General features: G+C 35.0%; 1 protein-coding gene across 1 annotated transcript in view; it reads right to left on the bottom strand.

Moving 5' to 3' along the window:
* The window catches only part of LOC122478826 (glypican-5-like), a 1039221-nt gene that overhangs the window by 536051 nt on the left and 490827 nt on the right, over positions 1–12343 (bottom strand). The gene's annotated exons all lie outside the window — the stretch shown is intronic.

Here is a 12343-nt window from a genome sequence, read left to right as displayed (position 1 = left end):
TGGGAACCACACCACCACCTCTGTAGCAATCACCTTAGAATATCCACGACTTTGTTAATATCTTCCAGCTTTCCTATTTCTGTCCGTTGATTCCAATTAGGACCAACTAGTGGAAGCTAAATATGTACCCCAAACATTTTATGAGAATCATGGTACTTTTCACTGTGGCAACACCTAACTCCAGCCACTCTTACACTCTCCTGCCCTTACCAGGAGAAAGGAAAGAGTAAGTCTCTATCTATCAATTATCAATTTAAATCTTACAGGACTTTCTCCAAAAAGACATAGGCTGAATGGATTAAAAAAAAAAACAAAAAAACAAAAAAACAAGACCCAACTAAATGCTGCCCCACAAAACTCACTTATGCTTTAAGGACACACACAGGTTGGAAATAAAGAAATAGAAAAAAATATATTCCAGGAAAATGGAAACCAAAAGTAAGCATGGGTAGGTATATTACACAAATAGTCTTTAAGCCAAAGACTATAAGAAACAAAGAAGGTCATTAATGAAGGAGCTGAATTTGTTTGAAAAGATAAAGTAGCTAAAACCTTTAGCTAGACTTGCCAAGAAAAAAAAGATTCAAGATTGTAAGTGAAAGACGAGATGTTACAACTGATACCATACAAATAACAAAGGATCTCTCAAGAGAGAACTATGAATAATTATATGCCAACAAATTGGACAGCTTGAAAAAAATGGATAAATTCCGAGAAAGATACAACTTACCTACACTGAATGATGAAGAAAAGGAAAATCTGAACAGAGGAATGATTAGTAAGGATTAGAATCAGTAATTAAAACCAAACAAAGTTCAAGGTAAGATGGATTCACTGGTGAATTTTATCAAACATTTAAAAAAGAAAATATTCCAATCCTTTTCGAACTAAAACAAAAATAAATAAAAATAAATAAATAAAATAAAATAAAACCAAACCAAACCAAAACAAACAAACAAACACAGAAGAGGAGAGACTATTTCCAAATTTATTTATTTTATGAGGCTGGGATTACCCTGACACCAAAGCCAGACCAGGACACTATAGCAAAAGAAGATTACAAACCAATATTGCTATAGGTGTAAAAATCCTTAAAGTATTAGCACACTAAACTCAACAACACATTAGAATGATTGTACATCATGATCAAGTGAGATTTATTCCAGGGAAGGAAGAATGGTCCAACATTTGCAAAATAATATATGTCATATACCACATTAACAAAATAAAGGGAAGAGTCATATGATCATCTCAATGGATGCAGAGAAAGAATGTGACAAAATGTAATAATTTTTCATGATACATATTCCCAACAAACTGAGTGTAGAGGGAATGTATTTCAATGTAACAAAAATCATATGACAAACCCCCAGAGCTAACATCATACTCAACAGTGAAAAGCTAAAAGCTTTCCAAGACAAGGATGCCAACTCTCACCACTTTCATTCAACATACTACTGGGAATCACAGCCAGAGAAATTAGGCAAGAGATAAAAATAAAAGATATTCTGATCAGAAAGAAGTAAAATTGTCTCTCTTTGCAGACGACATATTAAATATAGTAAACCCTAAATACTTTAACAAAAGACTGTTAAAATAAATGAATTTAGTAAAGTTTCAGGATACAAATATACAAAAATCAGTTGTGTTTCTGTATACCAACAAACTCCCAGAAAGGGAAATAAAGAAAATCTCATTTATAAGAGCATGAAAAGGAATATAATACTTAGGAATACATTTAACCAAGGAACTGAAAGATCTCTACATTGAAAAGTCTTAAGGAATTGAAGAAAAGAATTGAAAATGGCACAACTAAATGGCAAGATGGCACATATTGAGGAACTGGAAGAGTATTGCTAAAATATCCAGAATACCCTAAGTGATCTACAGATCAATATAATCTCTTCGAAAGTTACAATGACATTTCTCACAGTTACAGAAAAACTGATCCCAAAATTTTATCAAATCACAAAAGACCCTAAAATGCCAAAAAATCTTGAGAAAGAACAGAGCTAGAAATCACCCTTCTGATTTTAAACTACATTACAAAGCTATCGAAATGGTATGGTATCAGCATAAAAATAGATACAGAGTGGCATCTGGGTGGCACAGTTGGTTAAGCGTCCAACTGTTGATTTCAGCTCAGGTCATGATCTCATGGTTTATGGGATCGACCCCCATGTCAGGCTCTGTACTGAGTCTGCTTGGGATTCTCTCTTTCTGCACTACCTGTCTCTGTCTCTCTGTCTCTCTCTCTCTCTCTCTTTCAAAATAAACAAATGTGGTGGGTAAAAACAGATACACAGAAGAATGGAAGAGAATAGAGACCCTGAGAATAGACTCATAAAAACATGGTCAATTAACTTGTAATAAAGGAGCTGAGAGTATACAATGGGGAAATCACTGGCTAGTCAACAAATAATGTTGAGAAACCTGGATAGTGAAAGATGAAACTGAAGCCCTTCTTACACCATGCACAAACATCAATTCAAAGTGGATTAAAGACTTGAATGTAAGACTGAAATTGTAAAACTCCTAGGAGAAAACGCAGAGGGCAAGTAAACTCCTTGATATCATCCTTGAAATTTGCTTATTTTTTTTAAATTTGACATCAAAAACAAAGATAACAAAACAAAAAATAACCAAGTAGGACTATAGCAAACTAAAAAGCCTCTGCACAGCAAAGGAAACCATCAACAAAATGAAAAGGCAACCTATGGAATAGGATAAAATATTTGCAAACCACATATCTGATAAAGGATTAATATCCCAAACATACAAGGAACTAACACAACTTAATTGCAAAAAAAATCAAAGTAACTACTTTTAAAAAGGCAAAGGATCTGAATAGACATTATTTTCAAAGAAGAGCTACAAAGGGCCAATAGGTACATGAAAACGTGTTCAGCATGACATATCATCAGGAAAATGCAAATCAAAACCACAGTAAGGTATCACCTCAGACCTATTAGAATGGCTAATACCAAAAAGATTGGAGATAGCAAATGCTGGGGAGGATGTAGAAAAAGGAAATCCTTGTACACTGTTCGTGAGAATGAGAACTAATAAGCTACTATAGAAATCAGTATGGAGCTTTCTCAATAAAATAAAAATAAAACTGCCACAGGATCCAGCAGTCCCACTACTGGGTATATACCCAAAGGAAAAAAAATCATTATCTCGAAGAGATATCTGCACTTCCATGTTCACTACAACATTATTCAAATAGACAAAGTACGAAAACAATCTAAGGACGTGTCAATGAAGAATGAATAAAGAAAATACACACACACACACACACACACACACAGGAATATTATTCAGCTTTAAGAAGAGAATACTGCCATTTATGACAACATGGATGAAATGAGGGCATTATGCTAAGTGAAATGAGTCAGACATAGAAAGAAAAAACTGCATGAAATCACTTATATGTGGTATCTGAGACAAGTTGAACTCATACAGAGTAGAAAAGTTGTTACCAGGGGAGGGGGAGGTGAGGGAGGAAACAGAATGACTGACAAAAGAATACAAACTTTCAGTTTTAAGATGCATAAAATCTGAGGATCTGATGTATAACATGGTGACTATAGTTAATAATGCTGTATTATACGATTGACATTTGCTAAGAGAGCACAGCTTAAATATTCTTACCAAGAAGAAAGCAAGAAAGAAAATGAAAGAAGGAAAGAAGGAAAAAGGGAAAGAGGGAGGAAGGGAGAGAAAGAGGGTGTAAGGCAAGAAGTAAGGAAGGACGGAAAGAAGGACGGAAGGAAGGACGGAAGGAAGGACGGAAGGAAGGACGGAAGGAAGGACGGAAGGAAGGACGGAAGGAAGGACGGAAGGAAGGACGGAAGGGGGAAGGAAGAGGGAAGGAAGAGGGAAGGAAGAGGCAAGGAAGAGGAAGGGAGGGAGGAAGGGAGGAGAAAAAAGGTAAACATATGAGGTGATGAAAATGTCAATTGGATGGAGCAAATTCTTCTACAGTGTACACTTACATCAAATCATCATGTATACTTATCGATTATACCTCAAAAAATAAATACATAGAATTGGATTATGGTGATGGGCACAAAACTCTAAATTTACTATAAGTCATTGAATGGCACCCTTGACTGGTGAATTTTGTGGTATTTAAGTTATACCTCAATAAAACTATTTAAAAATAAAGAGTTAACCACTAACTCAGAGTTACTAATGATACTCCCTCTACCTTGAATACAAATCAGCCTCAACAAGCTGACACAAGTAATGACATATAATTGCGTTGCTCTAGATTCTTTTTTTCCTTTCACCATGGTGGCATCTGTGTTACTCCTAGTCCTTCTTGTTGTACTTGCATCAATGAACAAGCTAAGTAGAATAGACACTACATTGGCCTAAGCAAAAAAACTATATAATATGTACCTAAGGTTGATGCTCAAAATCGACCCTATTTGTTTTGATAGTCCAGATTGGTTCTTAAGCATCTTATAGGTACTGGTCATTGTTACCATTTTTGTCATAGTGGTCATGATGTTGATCCATTATATTCTATCTAGTCCAAAAGCTTTTGTGTAGTTATTCTCATCAAAAATTATCATGATACTACAGTAACAAAAAGGTCAAAAAATTCTTATGATACAGTTGGGTATGGAGACAACTGAACAATCCCTGTTCAATGAAGATCTGGATCTTCAGCTGTCCCTGAATTGATCAACCTCTTGCCAGTAAGACAACGAAAGTGTGTACAGAGAGGCTGAATATACAGGCCATAATGACGTATGAACTCTGACCCGCAGTCTCTGCATCCATCCGCCCAGAATAATAATGAACTGGTCAGTCACTGCTGGCATTCCTGTTTTTGCCTCCACTTTGTAGTCAGGACCAACCAAAGAAAATTAGTATGTTCTCCAAACCAAGCACATGCCCTGATTCTAGTTAGCCCACCTCCAGCTTCCAAATGCCAACACTCTCCTACTAGAGCATTATCTAAAACTTCTCTCTACTCTCCTACCCCCAACCCACCAACAAACCTTTCTCATTGCCCTGTTTATCTTTGTGTCTCTGAAGGTGACTGATTCCTCTGCTCTGAATGAGTAGACTGTTCTCATCTCGATGATGTTCATTCATTTCCACATTAGTCCTCATTTTACTATGAAAAAGATCAGATACTATATAATTAACAATTTTGATAGCTCTTAATATTAAATTAGACTAGACTAAGGTCTCACAATGCCTATCTTTTTCTCACCAAACAACATGCCTACCACGAGTCTTTACGAAATTTAATGCAAAAGTATCCTCTGAAAAGTCTTCAAACTGGTACTAATGACATCCCAGTTCTAAGCTGCAATCCTTACTGAAAATTTCTCCAGCAGATTTTGCATCTTTCCTCTGGGACTCAATGCTATGACCCGTATTTCCCACATAATGTTGTTTGACACATCTGGCTGATTTGAACCATACATCTAGGTAATAAAAATCAACACCTTTCTTAGTCTTTTCCCTTATCTCCTTGTACTTAATCCTCACATAATCACACATAAAATTTCTTCATACCGCTGTCATTTTATTTCTGGCTCGTATCCTATTATGAATTGCCAACTCCCAAAGGCAAAGACAAATTTCTTTAAATCCCACTGTAGCTCTCCACAGAACATAGCATAAGGCTCTAAACCCACAGATAGTCATGCCGGGCTGGCAATTGGAGGATGAGATAGCAAGAAAGAACCAACAGATCTGAAACTGTAATTTGAAACTGTTCTCTCTCTAGATACTCCGAAAGTTAAGACAAAATTCTTCAGGGTTCTGAGAGCTCTCTGGACCAGTGGTTCTCGAGATTGGGTCCCCAGAACCGCATCAGCAGTGTCACCTTAGGAGTTTGTCAGAAATACCATTATCCACCTCCCTCCCTCTGCGCATACACTGAATCAGAAACCTGGGGCCAAGGAAATTTGTTTCAACACTGTCACATGGGGATCCTGATCCATACTTAAAGTTTTGGAACCAGTGTTGCATACTACTCCAAGTAGGTACCACCCCAGGAAGCAGAAGTTTTGGCATCAACTAGGGACTTGTTTCAAGTACAGAATCTTAGGTGCTATCCCAAACCCGTGGATTCTATAGTTATTCAGTCTATTTGGAAGAGACTCTGTTTTATTATATTAAAATTTTTTTAACGTTTATTTATTTTTGAGACAGAGCATGAACAGGGGAGGGGCAGAGAGAGAGGGAGACACAGAATCCGAAACAGGCTCCAGGCTCTGAGCTGTCAGCACAGAGCCCGACGCGGGGCTCGAACTCACGGACTGTGAGATCATGACCTGAGCTGAAGTCGGACGCTCAACCGACCAAGCCACCCAGGGGCCCCGAAGAGACTCTGTTTTAAATAAGAAGCTACTTGGGTGATTTGTTTGCACATTAAAGTTTGAGAAACATCGGTCTAGAGAATTCCATTGTACAGAACCTATCAGGATTACAAGCAGAAGATCAATAATCCATTTTATTTATTTGTTTTGTCCAGGAGGAGGCTCTTACTGGCTCCACTCCTAAGAATCAATTGTGCATATCTCCTGTTAACTAGAAGTTCAGTGCCATCATGCTGAGAGTTTAAAATCAGCCCTTATGGAAACATTTGCACCACAGAAAATCAGCAAATACTACAAATCAGAGCTACCTGCCCCTGTCACCCAGCTACTTTATCTGCACACCAAGGGTAAGAGGACTCATTTTATTAAACTTCGCCCAATCTAAGGTGTGATATATTCAGTTAATAAGGAATCAGAACTTATTGCAAAAGGTGTTATTCTGTTTTTGACATCTTCTACTGGCTTATAACAGTGTGATTTTTAACTAAGGTTTGAGTCTATACCATGGTTTCTATTTATTAAATTTTTCCAAGTTGATTCTGTAGTTACTGAGAGGGTTAATAAAGTAAATTCACATCAGAGCTCAGGGTTTTGATTCATCTGCAGGAAAACTGCAACCCAAGGTCAAAGCAGTATGCTATAATATTAATGGAATTATTGAATAATTTCAAGAAAATATGAATGGCATTTTAGTAACTACATTCAGCAACATTACACCAATCATATTATGATGAATTATTTATCAGTTCCATGAAACTAACCATTCTCCTTCCTTCACTGTTAATCAGATGAAGGAACATTATTGTGACCTTGGTTAGTTGTGGCAGGATTTGTCACGTTTAGGAAGACTAAAATGAAACTAGCTCGAGTTGATTACTCTTTTTCTATACTGAAAATTCTATTGGAATGGACTTTGTGATGTATATATTTTCACCTTTATAACCTTCCTGCTCTGCTTTAAAAGAATCTTTTTCATGAGCTATGTACCACAGCAGAATATTATCAGGGATATGAAAGACTGTAAGTTAGACAGAATGAGATTTATAATCACAGGACACAAAGTACCTAACAATATTATAAACTAATGTTACAAAGTATATGTTGCAAAAAATTAAATTATTTGGAGGGATATACTGATAGGGCACTGAGTGTATTTATTATGTATGGCAGTTGTGTCCTAAAAGAGCAAAACACAGCTCCAAAATATTTCAGGGCTAAATGAACAGTGCTTTTTAAAAATCTTATTTGGAAGTGACTGAGTTAATTTTCCATCTTTATTTTCCATTTAACAGAATGTTAGAGATGATTGACATGCTGATTTTTCTGTTTCTTTGACTCTTCAAATTTTAAAAGCAAACACTGATTTCTGGATTTTAGATAAAATTAAGTAGGGGGAGTTTTCATCCCATCTTAAGTAATCATCAATTTTGCTGACATAATAGGCTTCCTTTTCCATCTGACAATTACTCCAAGGTAATGACTCCCTGTGCTTTTTGTAATTCAGAAACCACCAATCTACTGACCATTTAATGGAAAATAAATTAAGCAGTTGCAGTGAAAACTTAGTAGGTGAACAACTTAGTCCTCCTGCTAAAATTCATGACCCTTAGGAATAACCAGATATTGTAATAATTGACTAGGAGAAAGCAGTTTTAATGGCTTCGCTCCAACATATATTCATTAATCATTGGTCTTACAGCAATTCCTACACATTTCACCAAGTTATTTCACACTCAACTTCCATATGAATGTCTAGCTTTGTTTTAATCAAATTAATTTTCTAATGCTCAGATAAATTTTCCATATTCAGACCTGACAGTTATAATCATATATTTTACATTTTATACAGCAATAGGTGATAGCAAGAATGTAAAATTCTATGGAAAAATTACCAGGCTGAAATTGAAAATAATACTTTGATGATTCTACAGAAGCAGAAAAGTCATCTGGCGACAGTACTTAGTAAATTTGTCTTGAAAAAGAACCTGTCTATAAACATTGATAGGACAATGTGTAGATGAGCACCTTACTACATGGACTTATTAAATATTTGTTGATTTTCTTTAATAGAATTGTAGAGTTAACATTTCAAAGTATATCATAAATCTTTTTCTAGCCTTTAGCAGAGTACTTATTTTGGTATCTTGTGAAATTATACTATAAAAAATCAATTCTAATTACTACCTATAATACAACCCAGGCAAAAGATAAGAAAACGAAATGTTAATGGTAAGTGATTATGCATTAAATTGCAAGGATTTTTATGATGGGAAGGTCTGAGATTTGGTGTTATCACTGCTCTTAATTCATTTTTATTGAGGTTCATTGAGCAAATAGCTTAAGACTCATAAAGTAGTTTTCCTGGAAGAGTTTGTAGCACTCATATCCATAGTTTTATTCATTCAGGCTTTGCTTATTGAACGCACATTTGATTTAATATAGTACACTGGGTACCAATGGAAATACAGCAATAGTGAGAGCAATACAAAGTGTTCTAAAGATGCACTGATGAATGACAGTTACCATATTCAAGTCTGATATTTACCTGTCTTATATTTTTACTCATTGCAATCTTTGTGAGGACAAAAATTGTATCTTGTTTATTATTTAGTCACCCAGGCCATCCCAGTACCTTGCAGATCACCAAATACTATCTTACTTTGTCTATGAATTTTTCCACATTATACTTGGACAAATACCAGTGAGATAGTGTACAGGTTGAGGAAAGATAGTGCAGGAAGCTCATCCTTGACCACAACACTTAAGGACAGTTTTTCTTCTCATACAAAGAAACCATGAACAGAAAGCCAATAATTATTCTTTTCCCTAGAAAACCAAAGGACATCCTTAATTCAAAAGTGTGTATGCCTAGCTTTGGTTAACTTAGACTCCAGCCTTTCTAAGGAATATAAAAGTGAATACCAAGTCTGTTAAAGTAGTTTGAATTATAAATCATTTGTAAATTATTCAATACTTTCACAAATTCATATTTCAGTCCAAAATTTTAAAATGACACTTAGCAAAATTAAGTTTCAGGATTCTACTTAGTTTTTGGAATTTTGTTTCTGAGGTTAAGAGTATAACTATCAGCTGCTTGTTGGTGACAATAAGAGGTTTTACCTTAGTAACTTGAATAATTCTATATGCTTTACCACTAACCATCCCCTCAAGCAGAACTTATCAAGTAGAACTTACCAAGTCCTGAAAAAGGGCTTGGATCTCCTTCCCAATGCCCTCCCTCATTTCCAGTTCTGGGGAATATCCAGCATGTGAAGATTTTTCCTAGTTCATTTCAAGACCCCAAAGAAATTGCATTTTTCATAAAATTACCTTGCAAGATAGGGAGGAAATAGAAAAATATGTTTTAAACCTACTTTTTACTTCCTCATGTCAAATCATTTTGTTTACTCAATTACATGAAGATATAAATCTTGAGTTTGGCAATCTTAAGGTGGAAGTACAAAATGGAAAAAAATTTTCAAAATAGAAAAATGGTATTGTCACTAACTTTGTTATATAACAAATGCAAAATATTTCTTACCAACCTCAGACTTACATCACAGAAGTTATGAGAAAGGCCAAAAGTGACAAGAGTTTGGACAAACAAAAGGTAGATTAACAAATGCTTTAACTGTTAAACATATTGATAAGACTATCCATTGAATGAAAATTCTTTAGTTTTGTGACAAAAAGAATTTCTAGTTTAATGGCCCAATGACCTTCTAGAACACCACTCCTGATGAATGCATGATGGCGATTAAAATTAAATCAAGGTTGCATTGATACTGACAAAATTGTTTGAAAAATCAATTAGAATATGGATTTTGTTAAGTCTCATGGCTATGAAAATATTACTCTGTTGCTTTAGAAATAGCCTTAAGTCTCCAACTCTCTGCTCGGGAGTTTTCTGATTAATGCGGTTTTCCTTCCTTCCATTTTCTACCTGGTTGTTTCTTTGTGCGCATTACTTTTGTAGACTTTGACACGTGGCAACAAACTGAATGGATTATTAATGTAACTGTCCTGTCTGAAATGGGTGTAAAATGATGATTCAATATAAAGAAGTACAAACTATGCTCTGAAGTCAAATAAATCTAGGCAACAATAATGCTACAAGCACACCAAGTAAACTGCAAATTAAATATTTTTGCAATATGTCAGTTCCCAAATCTTCTACCTTACTTTCCAGGTAACAAAACTGTATTTATTTCTATGATATGTGCACTAGTCTTGAAGCGCTAATGCCAATGTCTGAATAATAATGCTATCAGAGTTTCAATCAAAAAATGAAATTTGTGTTGATGTCTAGGCGACTTTTTCTCTTAGGTGTCATGCTGAAAGTACTAGGTTTATGAAAAGAAGTAATCCTCTGTCTTTCTGTCTAACAAATATTTAATAGAACAGCTGTAGCTGTAAATGCTGGTGGCCTTAACTTCGAATTGAAATGTCAGATATAGCACTCAAACCTGAATATGTCTATTCAGACACTACATTAAAAAAAAAATGAAACCTGAATTACCCTTATAAGAAGATGCCTTACTGTCTGTTAGTGCACTGAAAATATGAAGAATTTCAGAAAAAAGTCTTGATCAATAGTGCTAGCTTTATTATGGCTTGCTATTATTCATGTTTACCTATGTCAATGAAAGTTATGAGACATCTATTCCTGCAAAGTACTGAGTCAGTAATCAAATAAAAGACTAATTAATAAAAACTTAATGGAAATTTTCTCTGGTAATAAGGAAAAGATAAAATAGAGAACCAGCAAGACCAGAACTGGAAAACAGATCATCTTGTTGTTACGTGTTTTATTTTTAAGTAATAATTACAAAGCTTTGCTTGTTATCTTTCATAATATATTATGTACTTACTTATATAATATACTTTGTTTTGTATCATTACTCTGGGATACATGATTCAATTGCTTATTTCTTACTCTCACTAACTTGACTGCAAAAAAGCAAAAGGAGAGGTTAAACTTATAGGAAGACTATTCGAAAAAATGAAAATACATTTCCAAAATCAGTGTTGAATCTCAAGAATAGAAATGTATCATTGGGGTGCCTGGGTGGCTCAGTTGGTTAATCATCTAACTCTTGGCTTTGGCTCAGGTCATGTTTCACAATTTGTGGGATCAAGCCCGCATGGGGCTCTGCATTGACAGCATGGAGTCCCCTTGAGATTCTCTCTCTCTCCCACTCTCTGGCCCTTCCTTACTTGTGCTCTCTCTCTCTAAATAAATAAATAAACTTAAAAAAAATAGAAATGCATCACAATCTCAAAATCTGAAGTTGATGCTTTCTACAAACTATTAAAATTAGGAAAATATTTGAAAAAGAAATTCGTACTTTGTTTTAGTCAGAAATAACTAAAGGCTAGTTTTGTGTTTCCGTCATTTCTTCAGGAAACATTGAGTATGTAACTATATGCTTAGTATGGTACTCCCCACCAGAGAGCAAAAGACGAATGAACCTATATTCTAGTAAACCCTGTAGGGTATCTTTTGCAGAATATTAGCCATGCATTCATCTGAATTTTAGTTTTCACAAGCTAGATCTTCCAATTTTCAAATTTATATGCTTAATAAAAAAACTTCTCAGCTCTTCTTTTTTTATATCTTCCATTTCTTTCCTAGTCACACACATAGTTCCTTTATTCCCTTGAACATATGGGGAATAATTATAAGCACCATTTTGCCATCCCTGCCTACTAGTTACATCCTCTTTCGCAGTTCTGATTTCTTTTTTATTTATCTCCTGAATATGGATGGCATTTTTGGGCTTCTTTGCTAGCTGGGTATTTATGAGTGAGTGTCAGACATCGTGTACCTCACATTGTTTGTTGGTGGATTTTTGATGTGCCTTTTAACAGTGTTGTCTTTTGTTCTGCTTTATTACGTATGCAATTAAGTTAAGGAATTAGAGGAAAGCTTTCAATGCTTGCTTTTAAGTTTCCTAAAGCAAGAATGAAATAGCTTTAGTCTAGGATGAACT

Source organism: Prionailurus bengalensis, chromosome A1 (assembly GCF_016509475.1).
Source record: "Prionailurus bengalensis isolate Pbe53 chromosome A1, Fcat_Pben_1.1_paternal_pri, whole genome shotgun sequence".
In the NCBI taxonomy this organism is placed as follows: Eukaryota; Metazoa; Chordata; class Mammalia; order Carnivora; family Felidae; genus Prionailurus; species Prionailurus bengalensis.
The sequence above is the reverse complement of the archived record's forward strand: the minus strand, read 5'-3'. Positions and strand labels throughout refer to the sequence as shown.